Genomic DNA, 17,008 nt, shown 5'->3' on the forward strand with positions numbered 1-17,008 from the left:
GAATTAGCGCTATACAAACAAAATGATTTGAATTGAATTTACAATAAACCAGATCAAAGTAAGGACGGTAATGACTTTTACAGTAAGGGTCAAATTTAGACGCAGTCTGATGAGGAGACTGAGACTTTTTGGAGACCAATGGCCTTTTTTAACCTTGTGGTGGAATCAGCTATACTTACGCTGTGACATGTTAAAGCAGCGGTTTATCTGGAGCTGAGAGGAAGCGGTTAAATCAGCTAATTTGGAGGGCCAGCTCTATTCTATGATGCACCCCGCAACCCCACCCTTTCTACTTGATTTGCCACTTTCACACCAAAATCCTGCCACTGCACAACAATATTAAAGGCATTTCACTTCTGTATCTGAATGTGGTGCTGGGCTAATTTACAGAACTTCTCGACATGATTGATCAGGCCATATAAAATCTGTTCTCTTGCACAGCTTTCTCCTGTTACCTCATTGATCCAAAGAACACAAGCAAGGCCAACCCAGAACAGCTAAAAGGTGTAAATTTCATATTTGAGGTGGATTTGGACCAGAGGGGAGTAGAGAGGCTAGAAATGATATTTAAGTAAGAGCAGCAATGTATTTTAACTCAAAAAGTATCTAACCAGAGAAATAACTCAAGAGGAAAAAAGTATTTGGTTAAAAGGCTACTCAACATAACATCAGTATTTGGGAATAATATGATAAAGCAGAAAAAATATAACTCTATTGTAATTCTGGTATTTTTAAAGAGCAAAATACAAGAATATACAAAATATAATTAATGATAAATTCAGGCAAAAAATACAGCAGTTATATGATTGATCTCTAAGGCAATTGCTCTCTTCATCCTCTGTCATGTCAGCTGGTTTGGAGCTGCCTGGCTGTGTTTCCTGGACGGGGTCGCCTTTTACAGCATCTTTCTATATCTATGCTTCTTTTTCTATGTCTGCTCCTGTCTCCTTGAACCCCAGTCGACCTCAGCAGATGGCCGCTCACACTGAGCCTGGTTCTGCTGGAGGTTTCTTCCTGTTAAAAGGGAGTTTTTCCTCTCCACTGTCACTACAAGCATGTTTAGTGTGAGGGATTGCCTTCGAGTCATTGAGTCGATGCAATCAACTGGTTTTCCTTAGAAAAATTTGAATCAATTTGACAGGATGATCTGTTGCCTTGAGATGACATGTGTTGTGAATTGGGGCAATAGAAATAAACTGAATTGAATTAGGACCTGATAGGTATTTTTTTATCCTGGGACCTGATGCAATGTTACACCATATAAAAGGGTTGAGGTCAGGACTTTGTGCAGACTTGTCAACTTTCAGTACTCCAAACTTTTTACCACATGCGGTCATGGAAGTAAAGAGCACAGCCCAACAACACACTGGGAAAAACTATCTAGAAATAAGTAGACATTTCTTCAAATAAGTGTATTTACCCTTAAATTGGGTAGGTAAATTAGATGATCTGCCAATTAAATTAATATTTTTACTTTTATAATAAGATATTTAGATAAAATGCACTTGAAATAAGATAATGCAATTGTATTTTCTTATTTTAAATGTTAAATGTTTTGTTCCATTTGCAAAATGTCTCTTTTACCTCCTCAATTCAAGAAAAAAAGCAGTTATTTTAAGAAAAAAATGACTTATCTAGATTTAGATTTTTTCCAGTGCACAGCTAGAGCATAAACTAGAAGTCAGTATAAAATTAGTATATGCATATGTGTCTCTTTGGGCAGTTTTGGGCGAACAAAGCAGATTTCTATTCAGTGAAGTTGCTCACTTGAAGTCAGAAATTCTACTTAAATAAGGGAAGCGATACTTTCAATATAACTCAAGTAAAAAGCAGACTAATCCTCAAAGTAGATTTTGTCTAAAAAGTAACTGTAACTAGTTACTACCCACCTCTAAATCTATTTAAGTTGCTATTAAAAAGGTCACTTGTGTCGCTCATTAGCAGTTACTGTAAATATTTGGATTCTAGTTTTTAATCGAGTTGCTTCGTCACATCAGACCAAGTTAGTTTGCATAGTTTGTTTTACCCCAGAAGATTAGTTTGATGTTAAAATCTGTTTAAAAAATTAAAAAATTGAGCATCAACAAACATTGGGTCTTAAGAAATGAGCAGAAACAATAAAAAAAGATCATAATAAAGCATATTTATGTGTTTAACAATATGAAAGCATTATTTGGAAATAAATGAAATCAAAATATAATGTTCTGTTTTAAATACCAACCTTACTTTGGGTCAGGAAAACATTCTGTTACTGAAATTCTTTGGTCTAAAGACAAAAAGTTAAGGAAACCTCTGATTTAAAACCTTTAATTATGACAAAAAGCGAGAACAAATTCAAATAAATAAAATAAAACCAAATAAAAACCATTTGATAACATGTAAGTTATGTTTTTGTAAACTTTAAAGCAAAGTAAAATAAGAGCAAGCAACAAACATTACACACCTGATAAAGAGAGTAAAAATGCAAGCTAAAATGACTGTTTATCTTATCTGTCTTCCACACGTTTAACTTCTGTTTAATGTGTCTCAGTCGACGGGTTGCCAAAAAAAAAAAAAAACTTCTTTTCTTTTCAGGCAATAAATTCAGATAATACAATCAGATAATATCTAAGCCAAGAGAAACAACTTTCTGGCAAGCTTAAACCATCAAAAACTCTGACCTTAGTGGGACAGGCTCCAGCCGCGCAGGTCGAGGTCCGTCTAGCGAATGAAACAAGACTGAACTTTTTTTTTTCTCAAAAACCTCAGACTTGCAACATTGAAGTTCCCTTTTACTGAAATCATGGAAGTGGGTAAAACAGCTGAAATAGATTTCCTGTAAGAAGCTCAAGTTTGAAAATAGCTGCTGACAGGTGTCCAGTTTGTGCTGCATTCAGCAGCAAACTTTAATCTTGTTGCAACTGAAATATTGGCAGTTTCAGCCTTATTCAGTGTTTTTACTTATTTTATCATTGAAAAAAAAGAAAAGTTCAGTTCCTTTTTGTCACAGAAGGGGAAATTAGTAAAGTAAAATTCCCAAGTTTCCACACTTGATAATAATCTAGGATAGAATAGAGTTGAATGGAATAGAAAATTCTGTTTTTGTCCCAAAATGGGGAAATTCTGATGTTTACAGCGGCAAAAAGGTCATAGAAAAAATGGTCACACAAATGTGGACCTTAGACCAAAATCTAGTTAAATCAATTTTTTCTTAAAATAAGTGCATTTGTTCTTGGATTGAGGAGGTAAAAGAGACATTTTGCCAATAGAACAAGACAATTTACATTTAAAATAAGAAAAAAACAATTACATTGTCTTATTTCAAGTGCATATTATCTAGTTATCTTATTTTAAGAGTAAAAATACTCATTCAATTGGCAAACTATCTCATTTACCTACTCAAATTACGGGTAAATACACTTAATTTAAGAAATCTTTTACTTATTTTTTACTTGTTTCCAGTGAGAAGAGTGTATAATAAGATAACATAATACTGAAGAGTTAAAAAATAAACAAATAAAATACTGCACTATAAAAACTGAGCAAATGGAGAATAAATAACCAATATCCAGCTACGGACATTTTTACAGTAACAGATATTTAAAAATAGCAGCAACATCAGAGATGTGCAAAATGACAGCAGCAGGTTATTTAACTGACTAAGAGAGAAACTGTGCAAAATCAGCACAAATGGAACAACTTTTATTGAGGTATAATCTAGGTTTAAAAAGACCAGAGATATCCATCAAAGTTAATCAAACTCTTATTCTTTTGGCCATTTTGATTCTGCATAAAGCTTTTAAGATCCCAAAGATATTCTGGTATCACCCAGTTTTCACAAAAATATAAACACAGACGCCTGAGTTCACAGAAAGCGATTTCGACAGCGGCAAACACAAACATAACTGTACCTATTGGTCTCGTTAAACATGACCTTGGCCTCTCTCTCTCTCTAATCACTAGTCCCTCGTGCAGCCTATTGAATCACTCCCATGGTTTCATTCCAATGCTCCCTTTAAAATTTAAAAAACATAACAGTGATAATTAGATCAGTGCTGTTTCCTGTCAGTTCTGCTGTTCTAAACCTTCTGGCTGAGGCTGAGTTTGGTACAAATCTATCAAATGGGTTCAGTTTTGATGAAAATGACAATTTGCTGCAGATATTTAAAGCTGAGAATAATTTTTAATACCTGGAGTTCTTGACTTCTACTTCTAGAATAGGTCAAACTGATAATTAGATAAAAAAAAAATTTATTTGTTGATTTCAATCTGTTAACATATTAAAAGATGCTGCCCAGGTTATTGAAACAAACTATGAAAAAATTGAATGCTAATTAGAAAATATCTGCATTGTCACTATGAAAGTGTGGTTACAAAAAAAAAGAAAAAACACTGAGGGATTAACAGAACCGAGGCAGCTGGTGGGATTACAGAGATCTCTGTCTCCCCCTGCAGTCAGCTTCAGTCATTACACACAGACTATTTCATCATGATGTTGCAGAAAACCTGCAGCTCTCCACACCTCTGCCATTTCATCTATTTATTTATTAAACCGTGAGAAGAAAACAACGTAGATATGATTTTTGGTCACCAAGAACATCATAGACAACTGGAAAAAGAGTTGGTTTGCAAATAGATTAATAGCACAAGTAGAGGAACACTATTTCATTGTATTTTTCCTAATGTAACCATAAAAGAAATAGCCAAAAATAGTCAAACATGAATGACTCAAGTAAAAGTAAAAAAAAAAAAAAGACTTAGTAAAACTGCTACTCAAGTACCAAATAATCAGAGATGTCAATAAAGTAAAAATACTTTGTTACTGTACTTAAGTACACTTATTAGGTATCTATACTTTACTTCATTACTTATTTTGCTTCCTACTTCTGACTTCTACTCATTACATTTTCACACAAGTATCTGTACTTTCTATTCCTTACATTTATAAAACAAACGTTACTCGTTACTCTTGGCTTCGGTTTAATGTTTCTAAATATTTATTTCCCGTCATGTGCTCCATCCAATGCAGATGATTGGCTCCATCCACATCTAGTGAAAACTAGTGTGATTGGATGAGTCATATAACGCAAACACTCATTGGTTAGCTAAAGGAAACCATCAGAAGCAAGCAGGTGATCTTCAAAGTGCTAACGTGAATTGTCTATACCATGCTACGATGTGGGATTCAGGAAAAGATGTTGAAATGTCTGAAAGGTCGGACACAGGCGAGAGCGTATCGGGAGATGGAGACCAACAAGACCTACCTCATCCTTTTTGGAGCACATACTTTTTCACTTTTACTTGAGTAAAGAGGTCAAGTTGTGTTAGGGCTGGGCGATAATTCAATAACGATATATATCGATCGATAGACGTGTGGCGCAATAGAAAAAAAGAGGGTCGATAAAAGTTCGATAAAAAAGAAACGCAGTTTTCCTTCCTTCTCATTGTAGCCTAGCATGTAGGTTTATGCTAGTCACTGCTTCCTCCCAACCAATCACAATCGCGGACCCAGGCATGCCGTCACCAAGCCCCGCCCTCTCACACCACAACACAGAGCACATGAAGATGTCGCAGCAGGGAGAGGCGGAGGAAATTGTTTCAAAGAAGGGTTTTTGTAGTTCGGCAGTCTGGCAGTATTTCGTTTATGGCAAGTCGGACAAAAAACAAACCACAGTCATCTGGAAAATGTGTCGGGAACCAGTGAAAACGAAGTCTGATAACACAACCAACTTTTTTTTTTTATCATCTCAGCCGCTCACAGGCGCAGGAGTACGAGCTGTGTAGGCCCCGGCGCGGCTCTCCTCCGAGGAATCTTCGGGAATGTCGGGAAAATATATATATATTTTCAGTTCTGGGCAGTTTCCCACGTAGTTCTAACGATTGAGAGAAAAATGCTGAGGGGCCAGAAACTTCAAAGTAAGAACTCAGGTTAAAGCAGGAAACGGGGGCGGCGGCGGGGGGGCAATTATTTATTTGTTATATTTATTTTGGTCACTTTAGTTTATTATTTGTCAGTATTTAATAACATAACTCAGGTCTCTTAAGTTATTTTTCTTTAAAACAATTCTGTTATGGTTAAAAAAGTTGGTTAAATAAAGATTTAATTCGAAGTCTGTGTTTGTGTTTTTTATTAAAATTAAATCATTTAGCAATATCATAAAATGTCCAGGCAGAGCTGCACATAAAATATGGTTTCAAATCTTTTCAATAATTATCGATATCGATCAATATGCATTTTTTTTTATCGCTAAGCTTTTTTTCTATATCGCCCAGCCCTAAGTTGTTGTAACGATCTTGGTTCTGTTGTTTTTCTCTAAGTTTTCAGTTTCAAGTTCATCCAGGTTTTTCTTTGTTTTCCAGCTTTATAGGTGTGTCTAGATTCATTTAAGTTTCTTAGGTTCTATTTCATCCCTACTGACCGCCAGAGGCGGTGCTTAAAGCACGAATGATCACTCTTGCGCATGCACAGGTCGAGAATCTTATACCAACATAGTCACGTGTGACCCCCGGTGACACCGGTGTGCCTATATAGTCACGTGACAGCGACAGCTCAGTCCCTTTTCATCTTCTCGCATGCGGGTTGAACAGGTGGTACGACACTGATTGCTTGTCGCTGGTAGCCTCGAGACTTTGGTCGGAGCTGCGAGGCTCATCTCGCCCTCCAGAGGCTGCGCAAGCTTTTCATTATTTACAGCTTGGTTTCTTCGTCTGGTAAGTTTTTTTCTCTTATCGACGGCGAACGGGGACGCGTTCTCACCGTGACTCCCTGTTGCTGGTGCCTCGGCGTTAGCCGACTCCGACCAGCTTGTTGTTTACTGTAGCAGCTGTTTTTCGGGCTTGCTTTCTTGTTTACTGTAGCAGCCGTTTTCAGGCTTGCTTTTTTGTTTACTGTTGCAGCTGTTTTTCGGGCTTGCTTTTTGTTTACTGTAGCAGCCGTTTCCGGGCTTGCTTTTTTGTTTGCTGTAGCAGCCGTTTTCGGGCTTGCTTTTTTGTTTGCTGTAGCAGCCGTTTTCGGGCTTGCTTTTTTGTTTACCGTGGCAGCCGTTCCGGGCTTGCTTTTTTGCTGTAGCAGCCGTTTCCGGGCTTGCTTTTTTGTTTACTGTAGCAGCCGCTTTCGGGCTTGCTTTTTCTGTTTTCTGTGGCAGCCGCTTTCGGGCTTGCTTTTCTGTTTCCGTAGCAGCCGCTTTCGGGCTTGCTTTTTTTTTGTTTGTTCACTTTGGCAGCCGCTTCCGGGCTTGCTTTTGTTACCGTGGCAGCCGTTTTCGGGCTTGCTTTTACTTTGCTAACGTGCTTGGCTAGTTCTCTTGTGGCCTTGCTGCTGGGGAACCCCTGGTGGCGTTCTCTGCTCGACCGGGTCTCCCGATCTGTCCGCTCGGTGAGTGTCAAGAGTGGCGAATTCGGCTCGACCTGACCTAGCCCTGTGAGCGTGACATGTTGGACGCGCCGTGCTGTAGAGCTTGTTTGGCCCCTCTCCAGCTGGAGAATGGGCATGATCTGTGTCCCTCTTGTTTGGGCCTGGATCATTTGGAAGCGGCCTTGACTGATGCGGCATGCCCTAATTGTTCTGTCCTGCCTTTTTCCATACGTAACGCTCGTTTGGCTGGCCTTCGAAGCGCCAGCCAGCCTGTGAAACGTGTATCTTCTGAGGCTATGGGGCCTCCACGGAAGAGGAGCAAGAGGAGCCCCAGGGTTCCGGAGGGCATATCTGGGCAGGTGGCCCAGCTCGCTTCTGAACTAGAAGGGATGAAGGCGTTGCTTGAGTCCCTTAGGAGCGAGCGTGGCGCTGACATGTCTGGAGACCCTGACCAAGGACATAGCGTTGGTTCGGGAGTCTCTGCTTTAGAAGATGATGCCATTTCCCTGGCAGCGTCTGGCACTGATTTTCGGGATCAATTTGACTCCGGCTCACTCCTCTCAGAAGCCGGTTCACATATCTCTTCTGGCTCTCAGTCAGAGGAGGATGGTTCTGTAGTGGGCGCTCTGAGAACTGCCCTCGCCCGGTTGCATCTGGATGCTCCACAGGACCAACCTGCGGCTTCCAGTGCTTTCTTTCGGCGTCCTACTGCTAGGGCGTCCTTTATGGTTCCCCCGTCTGCAGAGTATGTGAAGGAGCTCCATGCCTGTTGGACAGACACTAAGGCCTTCTCGAGGCTGACCTCTGACGGCAGGGCACTGGCGGCAATGCATGATGCGCCCAGTCTTGGCTTGGGCCATATGCCTTCGGTTGAGCCAGCCATAGCTTCCCTCATTGTGGCGCCGGATGAGGCTTTGAGGGCCAATGCCAGGTGTCCTCGTCCTCAGTGCCGTGTCACTGACGATCTGCTCTGTAGAGCCTATGACTCTGGGGCTCGTTTGGGGCGACTTGGGAATTCCCTGTCGCATTTATTACTCGGTCTCTCGGCTTCCTTGGAGGGCGTCGCGATCGACGCACCTACCCAAGGACTGATGGATGCGTCCCTCCATGCATTTGCTCTTCTGTCGAGGGAGGTTGGACGTGTCCTGTCTACCCCTGTTCAGGCACGTCGCCAGGTCTGGCTGGCTCAGTCTCCTCTGACGGACGCATGTAGAAGGACCCTGATGGGCCTTCCAGTTGTTCCTGGGGAGTTGTTTGGCTCCGCTGCACTTGCAGCCCTGGAACGATCGGCCGAGGCCTCGCGTACCAGGCAACAGTTGGCCGGTCTGCATCGCAGACGAGCGCAGCGTCCTACTAGGAGTGCCTCTGTGTCCCTGTCATATGCTTGTCCTGCCCGGACTACACCTTGCTTGGGGCAGCCACGGTTTGCTGCAGGGCCTGCTGCCAGGCCTGCCCATGGCCACTACGATCCACCGAGGGGTCGAGCTAATGTCGCTCCTCAACCTGGGCGGGCAACTCAGCAACCCTCCCGCCCCCCGAAGGGCAGGGGGGCTCGGAGATGACGTCACTGGACCGGCGGTGGGACACTTTACCCCGGAGCAGCTCGGTTGCTGGGCCGCTCTTGTGTCCGATCCATGGGTGGTGTGTACACTTACCCGGGGTTACACGCTACAGTTCCGCCGCCGCCCTCCTGTCCCTGGTCGAGTCAGGATGACGGTGATTCGCGACCAGGTAAAAGCTCAGGCTCTGAGCCAAGAAATAGACACCTTGCTGGCCAAGGGTGCTATTTTGCCCGTCAACCCCCTGCGGGACCCAGGGGGCTTTTACTCGAAGTATTTTTTAATTCCCAAAAAGACTGGGGGACTCCGCCCAATTTTTGACCTGAGGGGTTTGAATCTTTACATGAAGTCCATCCCCTTCCACATGTTGAGCATCAGGGACGTGCTTCAGGCAATTTCCCCAGGCGACTGGTTCACCTTGGTCGATTTGAAGGACGCATATTTTCATGTCCCGATTGCACCACAGCATTGGCGTTTTCTCCGCTTTGCAATTCAGGGCAGGCATTTTCAGTTCAGGGTTCTCCCGTTCGGCCTCTCTCTGTCCCCGCGTGTGTTCACTCGGTGCATGGCCGCGGCCTTGTGTCCTCTGCAGGCCAGAGGGTTGAAGATCCTGCCTTATTTGGACGACTGGCTCGTCTGTGCGCCCACAGAAGCTCAAGCTGCTGCAGACACGCGCACCTTGCTCTATCACATGGACCTATTGGGTCTTTGTGTGAACTGGCAGAAGAGCAACCTGATTCCGTCTCAGCAGGTAACGTTTCTCGGTATCACGATGGACTCTCTCTCCATGACTGCTCGCCCATCGCCTCAGCGTGTCGAGAGCATTCTGCAGATGCTGCCTGCCTTTCTTCCCGGTCGGGCGCCCCCCTTTGTTCTCTATCTCCGTCTGCTGGGGAAGCTGACAGCTGCCGCTACTGTAGTGCCCCTAGGGCTGCTGTCTCTGCGACCACTGCAGATGTGGCTCAACAGCCTGAGGCTGGATCCTTCTCGTGCGTCACACCGTCACAGGAAATTGCAGGTGTCCCCTCAATGCCTCGTATCGCTGGCTCAGTGGCGAGAGGCAGGATTCATGATAAGGGGAGTTCCGCTGGGTTTGCTGCCATCCCGTTGGGAAGTTGTCTCTACCGACGCGTCCACCACAGGATGGGGGGCCTTGTGGCAGCGACAGATCGCTCGGGGGACATGGTCTCCACAAGAGAGGCGGCACCACATCAACGCTCTGGAGTTGGAGGCTGTGCACCGCGCGCTGCGGCACTTCCTCCCGGTCCTGCGGGGAAGGCATGTCCTGGTGCGGTCGGACAACACGTCGGTTGTTTTTCACATCAACCATCAAGGGGGAACACGGTCTTTGATGCTACTGAGGCTGACCCGGGAGCTTCTGACCTGGGCAGCCCCTCTTTTTGCCAGCCTGAGGGCGACCCACATCCCGGGGGTGCAGAATGTTCCTGCCGACATCCTATCCCGGGGGCGTCCACCACCCGGGGAGTGGAGGCTCCACCCGGATGTAGTGGAAACTATTTGGGAGAGGTTCGGGAGAGCAGCCGTAGATTTGTTCGCTTCCCGAGAGACGACACATTGCCCGCTGTGGTTCTCCCTGTCGGACAGTGCCAGTCCCCTAGGTCAGGACGCGCTGTCGCACGACTGGCCGAGGGCACTCCTCTACGCCTTCCTGCCACTTCCCCTGATAGGCCCAACACTCCTGAGGGTCCTTCAGGAGGGACATCAGCTCCTTCTGGTGGCCCCCCGGTGGCCAGGGAGGACTTGGTTTCCGATGCTGCACAGGCTCTGTTGCAGCTCTCCGATGCCTCTTCCCTGCAGGAAGGACCTGCTGTCACAGCTGGACGGTCGGATCCTGCATCCCAATCCCAGTCGCCTCCGACTCTGGGTCTGGCCACTGCAGGGCCCGGCGTTTCCTTCTCGGAGTATGGCGGGGACATCGGACACACGATGACTAACGCCAGGGCCCCTTCCACGCGTCTGGTGTACGCCCATAAGTGGAAGGCTTTTAGCCGCTGGTGTCAGGAAAGAAGTGAGGACCCTGTACACTGTCCTGTTTCTGTTATTTTAACCTTCCTTCAAGCACTGCTTTCTCAAGGTCGCTCTCCATCCACTCTAAAAGTCTATGTGGCTGCCATCTCTTGCTGGCATTCGGTGGTGAGTGGGGAGACGGTGGGTCGTAACAAGGACGTTTCCTTGTTTTTGAGGGGTGCCCGGCGTTTGCACCCTCCCACACGCCCTGTTGTGCCGGTGTGGGACCTTTCTATTGTCCTCGCTGCCCTGCGCTCTCCTCCCTATGAACCATTGGCGGGGGCAAGCCTTGAGTGTGTGTCGAAGAAGACAGCTTTTCTCCTCGCCATGGCCTCGGCGAAACGGGTGAGTGAACTACATGCACTGTCTGTTCACGAGTCCTGCTGCCGTTGGAACCCGGCTGGTTCGGGTGTTACTCTTTGGCCTAATGCGGCGTTTCTTCCTAAAGTGGCTTCACCCGCGAGCCACACTGTGCCCCTCCAGCTTGCTCGCCTTGATACAGATGGGCCTGATGAGCTTCTCTGCCCTGTTCGGGCACTGAGGACATATGTCAGTCTCACAGCTTCTCTCCGACAGGCAGATAATCTGTTTGTCTGCTACGCGGGGCCCCGCAAGGGGCAGGCCCTTTCTAAACAGCGCCTTGCGCGTTGGATTGTGGATGTAGTGGAACAGGCGTACATTCAGCGGGGCCTCCAACCCCCCGCTGGTGTACGGTGCCATTCCACCAGGGGTGTCAGTGTGTCATGGGCCGCTATGACTGGTCTCACTCTGGAGGCTATTTGCTCAGCAGCCTCTTGGTCATCCCCGAATACCTTTGCTAGGTTTTACAGGGTCAACTTGGCCACCCCTCACCCAATGCAGGGGATCCTGTCCCAGCGCACGCCATCTTCCCAGTGAGGTGGGCATGTTTGGGTTGTTGTTTCTGTGTTTGATTCCTCAGGACTCTGTTGGTAATCGTCATCCGTGCTTTAAGCACCGCCTCTGGCGGTCAGTAGGGATGAAATAGAACGAAAGTTACGACTGTAACTACGGTTCTATGAATCCCGGATGACCGCCAGAGCGCTCGGTCCCTCGGAATCATTGTGTGTTCGCGAGAAGATTAAGGGACTGAGCTGTCGCTGTCACGTGACTATATAGGCACACCGGTGTCACCGGGGGTCACACGTGACTATGTTGGTATAAGATTCTCGACCTGTGCATGCGCAAGAGTGATCATTCGTGCTTTAAGCACCGCCTCTGGCGGTCATCCGGGATTCATAGAACCGTAGTTACAGTCGTAACTTTCGTTTTTCTTTGTCTGTCCTTTGTTGCCCCCTTGTGTTTTCTTTTCTCTTGGCTTCCTCATCAGCTCTGGTCACACCTGCTCCTTATCAGCTCTTTAGTCCTTTCTTTGTTCAGTCAGCCATAAATACACTCCCTCTGCAGTCCCTCTTTGCTGGTTCCTCGTCTTACTTCATCCTACCCTGGCTGCTCATGATTGTTTCCCCTGATGTCTCCATGGTCCTGGTTTGTGTTTAAATCTTATGTTGATTTTTTGGATTCCTGTTTTGATTTACATTTTTAAGTTGGATTTTTTTGATTACTGTTTGGCTGCCTGTCATCCTTAATTAAACCTTCAAAGATCTCACCCTTGCCCCTCAGTTTCTGCTTTTGGGTCCTCACAAAAACCTTAAAACCAAACCGTGACAAGTTGATACTTGAGTGTTTTTAAACCGCAGTATCTATACTTCTACTTAAGTAACAAATGTGTGAACTTTTGACCACCACTGCAAATAACTGATTTACTTGTTTCTCCTCATAACATCCAATTTAATATTTAAGAAATTAATGATTGTAAGATTTTAATTAAACAATGAAAAATTCAGACAGAAGAAACACTTTTTGAAATATATTTAATGTTTTTTGCTTTAGAACGAAGAATAATACTAACAGTAGGTTACTTAGTAAGGATAAGGTTATACTTTATAGTGACAAGATATGGTTTGATGTATTTCACTTGATGTCCAATAGACTCAGGAAATAGAAAATAAAAAGCAAACAATGAAGTTTGAGGATGTGGAAGTGGTGCAGACCCACTGTGGATCAGCTGTGCCTTCGCCTCAAGTAGGAACCCTGTTCCACTGTGAGCATTTTCAGACCACGGTTAGACTCAAAACATGACAGGATTGCATAAACATGCGATAGTGGTTTTACTTTAAGGCTTTTATTAGAACAGCAAACATATAGATTGTTTTTTTTTTTACCGTACTATCAGCATTTTGTTTGCCTGCTTTTATCTAATCACCTTACCTTTTTTTTCCCTTTAGATCTATCCTGGGGAAGTGAGTTCAAATATTTAGTTTTATTGTTAATTATTTAATTCAATGCTCATATTGACTGACATTGGCTATTAATTAATGGCATGAAAACAATTTTTTATTGCATAAAATTCCAGAACATGTGATCCACAGTGGTCTTTTTCTGTAAACTGGACAGGATTCGCTTTGCTTTCCACCAATCGGCTTCCTGCCTGAACGACCTGCAGCGTAGATGTTGGTGCTCCAAAAACACAGCTGCCTGTTTCAGGGACCCTTACGGAACGTGTAGCGGTGTACCCAGTGGAATCACTCTTATATAATCAGATAGCGTTACTCTCACTATTCAATTCTATTTAGTTTATTTCTACAGAGCTAATTCAAAAACATGTCATCTCAAGGCACTTTCCAATTCAACCAGATCATCCAGTCATATTGATTCAAAGTTGATTATATCTAAGGAAAACCAGTTGATTGCATCGACTCATTGACTTGAAGTCAGTCCCTTACAGCATCACTGTTTACTTGCATATCCAACTCCTTAGCAGCGTCATCTGAACACCTCGGCAGCTTTGGCTTAAAGATGTAAAAGCAGAGCTTTCCTTTACATAATGTATGCACTGCACTATTCAAATCATATTCCTCTTCAAATAATATATATTTTTCTGTATTTGTTTCATACTGGATCTTGGACTTTTCTTCATTATTTTTACTCTTCCTTGGGAGGCGCTAACTGGCTTAGCTGCAGTGGGCTACTTTGTTTTTTACTCATGTACATGCGCATTATCGTACCTTCTTTTTCATTGTGAATTTAGAAAAAAGGGCTTTATTTACAGACAATCTGAGCAAAACCAAAAAGAGAAGCACAAAAGTACGAAAATTAAACGCAAGCTGTAATGTCTGAGTAAAACTTTGTATGGAACCAGAGTGAGCTACAGGGGTATTGATAAAAAAATTATAATTTAAAAGTATAATGGAGGATTTTCGCAAATTTTGGAAAAGACCCGCCCTCTCTAATTAAAAAAAACAAAAATGCACAAGCACAACCCTGTACCCGCTCCGGAGGGGGGACGCCTATTAAACGTGTGCAAGAGCGTGCACAAGCCCATTTTTTCTCATGCACGCTCTGTTTAAAGTTGCTTTTTGCAATGCTCATTCAAGCTTACTTTCCAAAAGAAGATTTGCAATTTTTCCACTGTGTCAGACTCATTCCAAAAAAGTAAAAAAAAAAAAAAAAAACAATCAACTGGACTTTGTTTCCAAGTTTGAAGACGTTTCTCTTCCCATCCAGGAAGCTTTTTTGATCCAAAATGTCAGGAATAGTATTGGGTTCCAAGTTATATAAAGTAGCCCAACAAAGCTTTGTTTTTGTTTTGAAAACATGCAAATTGAACCGGATCCACACCTTTGGAATGGGGGTCGTTTGGCTTCTTTGTTAGCCGGCAATGCTGCATACCTGTCTATGTCTCTGAAAGGGGGTCGTTAGAGGGAATTGTTAGCCTGCTGAATAGGCGAGGTCTTCTCTTCCCCTATAAGGGGTTGGGGCTGAGATGATAGTGGAAAGGGATCAATTCTATTCCTGCATTGTAGGTTTTTGAAAGCTGAAACCTGAGCGGGTAATCGTGATCCAGATTTATTTGTTTTTCACGCCAGGTAAATCCCTTACGCTGCCAAGCCTTACGAAGCAACATCTCTTTGTATTTAAAACTCTGAAATTTCACAACAAACGACCGTGGCGGCGCACCCTCCGCCGGGCCCGGCGCCCGATGTGCTCGCTCAATCTGCATGTCCTGCCCGCTGCTCTCCAGATCGAGCCCCTCTTTAAGTAAAGATTCCACAAATGCAACCATGGATTCACAGTCCTTTTCAGCTCCCTCTGGAATACCGTAGATCCTGATATTCTCTCTCCTGGATCGGCTCTCCAAGTCTGCCAACTTATCTTCCATATTCATGTGTAGCTTTAGCAGCTCAGCTACCACTTCCTCCATGTTTTGAGTTCGCTCCTCCGTCTTCTCCAACCGTTCCTCTACTTCACTAATCCTTGCGTTTGTTTTTTTTTTATTTCCTCTTTAATAGTCGAGAGTTGTTCCCTGGTTTCCTCGCGGAACCCTCTTAGTTCTTCTAATAGAATGTCCAGGCTAGCCATTTCGTCTTGTTAGCTTACGGCTACGATACGTTAGCTGTACCTTTTCACAGGATTTCTCGTCCTTCCTCTTCAAGTTTTATTGACTTTGGGGCTTCGTTATCGTCTTACCCCCTCTATCTGACTTTCGTGAGGCAATATTGCTCAGCTGAATTGGGGTAATTCAGTAATATCTCCGATTGTTTGGGGAGTCTCTCTACCGAGCAGCCATCTTTACGGTGTTCCGGCCGGAAGTCACCTATCATCTTCTAGGGTCTGATTTATGCACATCCACCTGCATGTGGTTTGGCTTACCTATGAAACAAGACAGTAACAATCGGTTAGGGTTGCACAGTGTGCTATTAGTCAATAACAAACCACCGCAGAGAGCTTATTGGATCTGGCTCCCGGCCAAAACTTTGAGACACTCTGAAAAATCAATCAAGGTCTTTTCAACTTTTTTTATTATACAATTATATTATATTATACAACATGCCTTTCCTCTTTTATTCATTAGAAAAAAAGGAGAGGTTTCATGTGCACACTTCTGCATGCTGTTATGCTTGTTTTATCTTGTTCTTTTAACCCTGCAGGCATTTTTTCCCACTCTGTGGTTGTTGTTTGAACTGCTGATTACTATGTGGTGGATGGAAAACCAGATTTCAGCTTTCAAAAACCTACAATGCAGCAATTGAGTTGATCCCCTCCCGCTATCATCACAATCCCAACCGCTTTACATGGGAACAGAGGACCTCGCCTCTTCAGCCAGGCCAACAATTAACTCTAACGCCCCCCCCCCCCCCCCCCCCCCCCCCCCCCCCCCCCCCCCCCCCCCCCCCCCCCTTTTAGAGACATAGACAGGTTTCGGGTATTACAGGCTAACAAAGGAGCCAAACGACCCCCATTCCTAAGGGGCGGACCCGTTCCTCAGGTTCCATTTGCTAAGCCAAAAAAATGGCTTTATTTTTGGTCCACTCAATAAAGACTCAAACTCAAAGCTATTTATGACATTTTGAATTGAAAAAGCTTCCTGGATGGGAAGCGAAACGTCTTCAAACATGGAAACAAAGTCCAATGGATTGTTTTTTTTACTTTTTTGGAATATACAAATAAGCGTTTTCAAAATGTTGATGGGTCCAAAATACAAAAATAATAACAGTAGGGTTAGGTCATGTGGGACGGAGCTCAGACGTTACTAGATCGTAGTTGCCACTTGTAGGTTGCCACTTTCCTCCTGCACAGGTAGGTTAATATTAATAAATGCTAATTGAACCTTAGCATTAGCAGACTTGGCAACCGGCTGGCAAACACTATCAAACAAGATCAGCCACGGAGGTTCGCCACTTATTGGCTAGGGTGAGTTAAACTTGTAGCTTTCACCTTTAGCTGTTACTGCTTCTTATAAACTATGTTGTTATTGGAACATTTGTGAACTAGTTCACATTTCCTAATTCTACCCAGCCCCAATTCCTGACTTTGGAACATGGAAGCCAAGCACTACTGCAGCTCTACAGATGGAAGTTCTCTGTTGAGAAGAGACAAACCTGCCTTTCCAATCCTTTAGCTCTAATTAAACTGAACTGAAGGACCATGGTGCTCATTAGGGTTTTGTCATTTTTCCAAACATGGCAGGACCTACAGGTTGAACTCCTGGGAAAGTCAGCAGCTGTTT

This window comes from Cyprinodon tularosa, unplaced genomic scaffold (genome assembly GCF_016077235.1).
Source record: "Cyprinodon tularosa strain WSP-4 unplaced genomic scaffold, ASM1607723v1 ctg195, whole genome shotgun sequence".
Taxonomy (NCBI): Eukaryota; Metazoa; Chordata; class Actinopteri; order Cyprinodontiformes; family Cyprinodontidae; genus Cyprinodon; species Cyprinodon tularosa.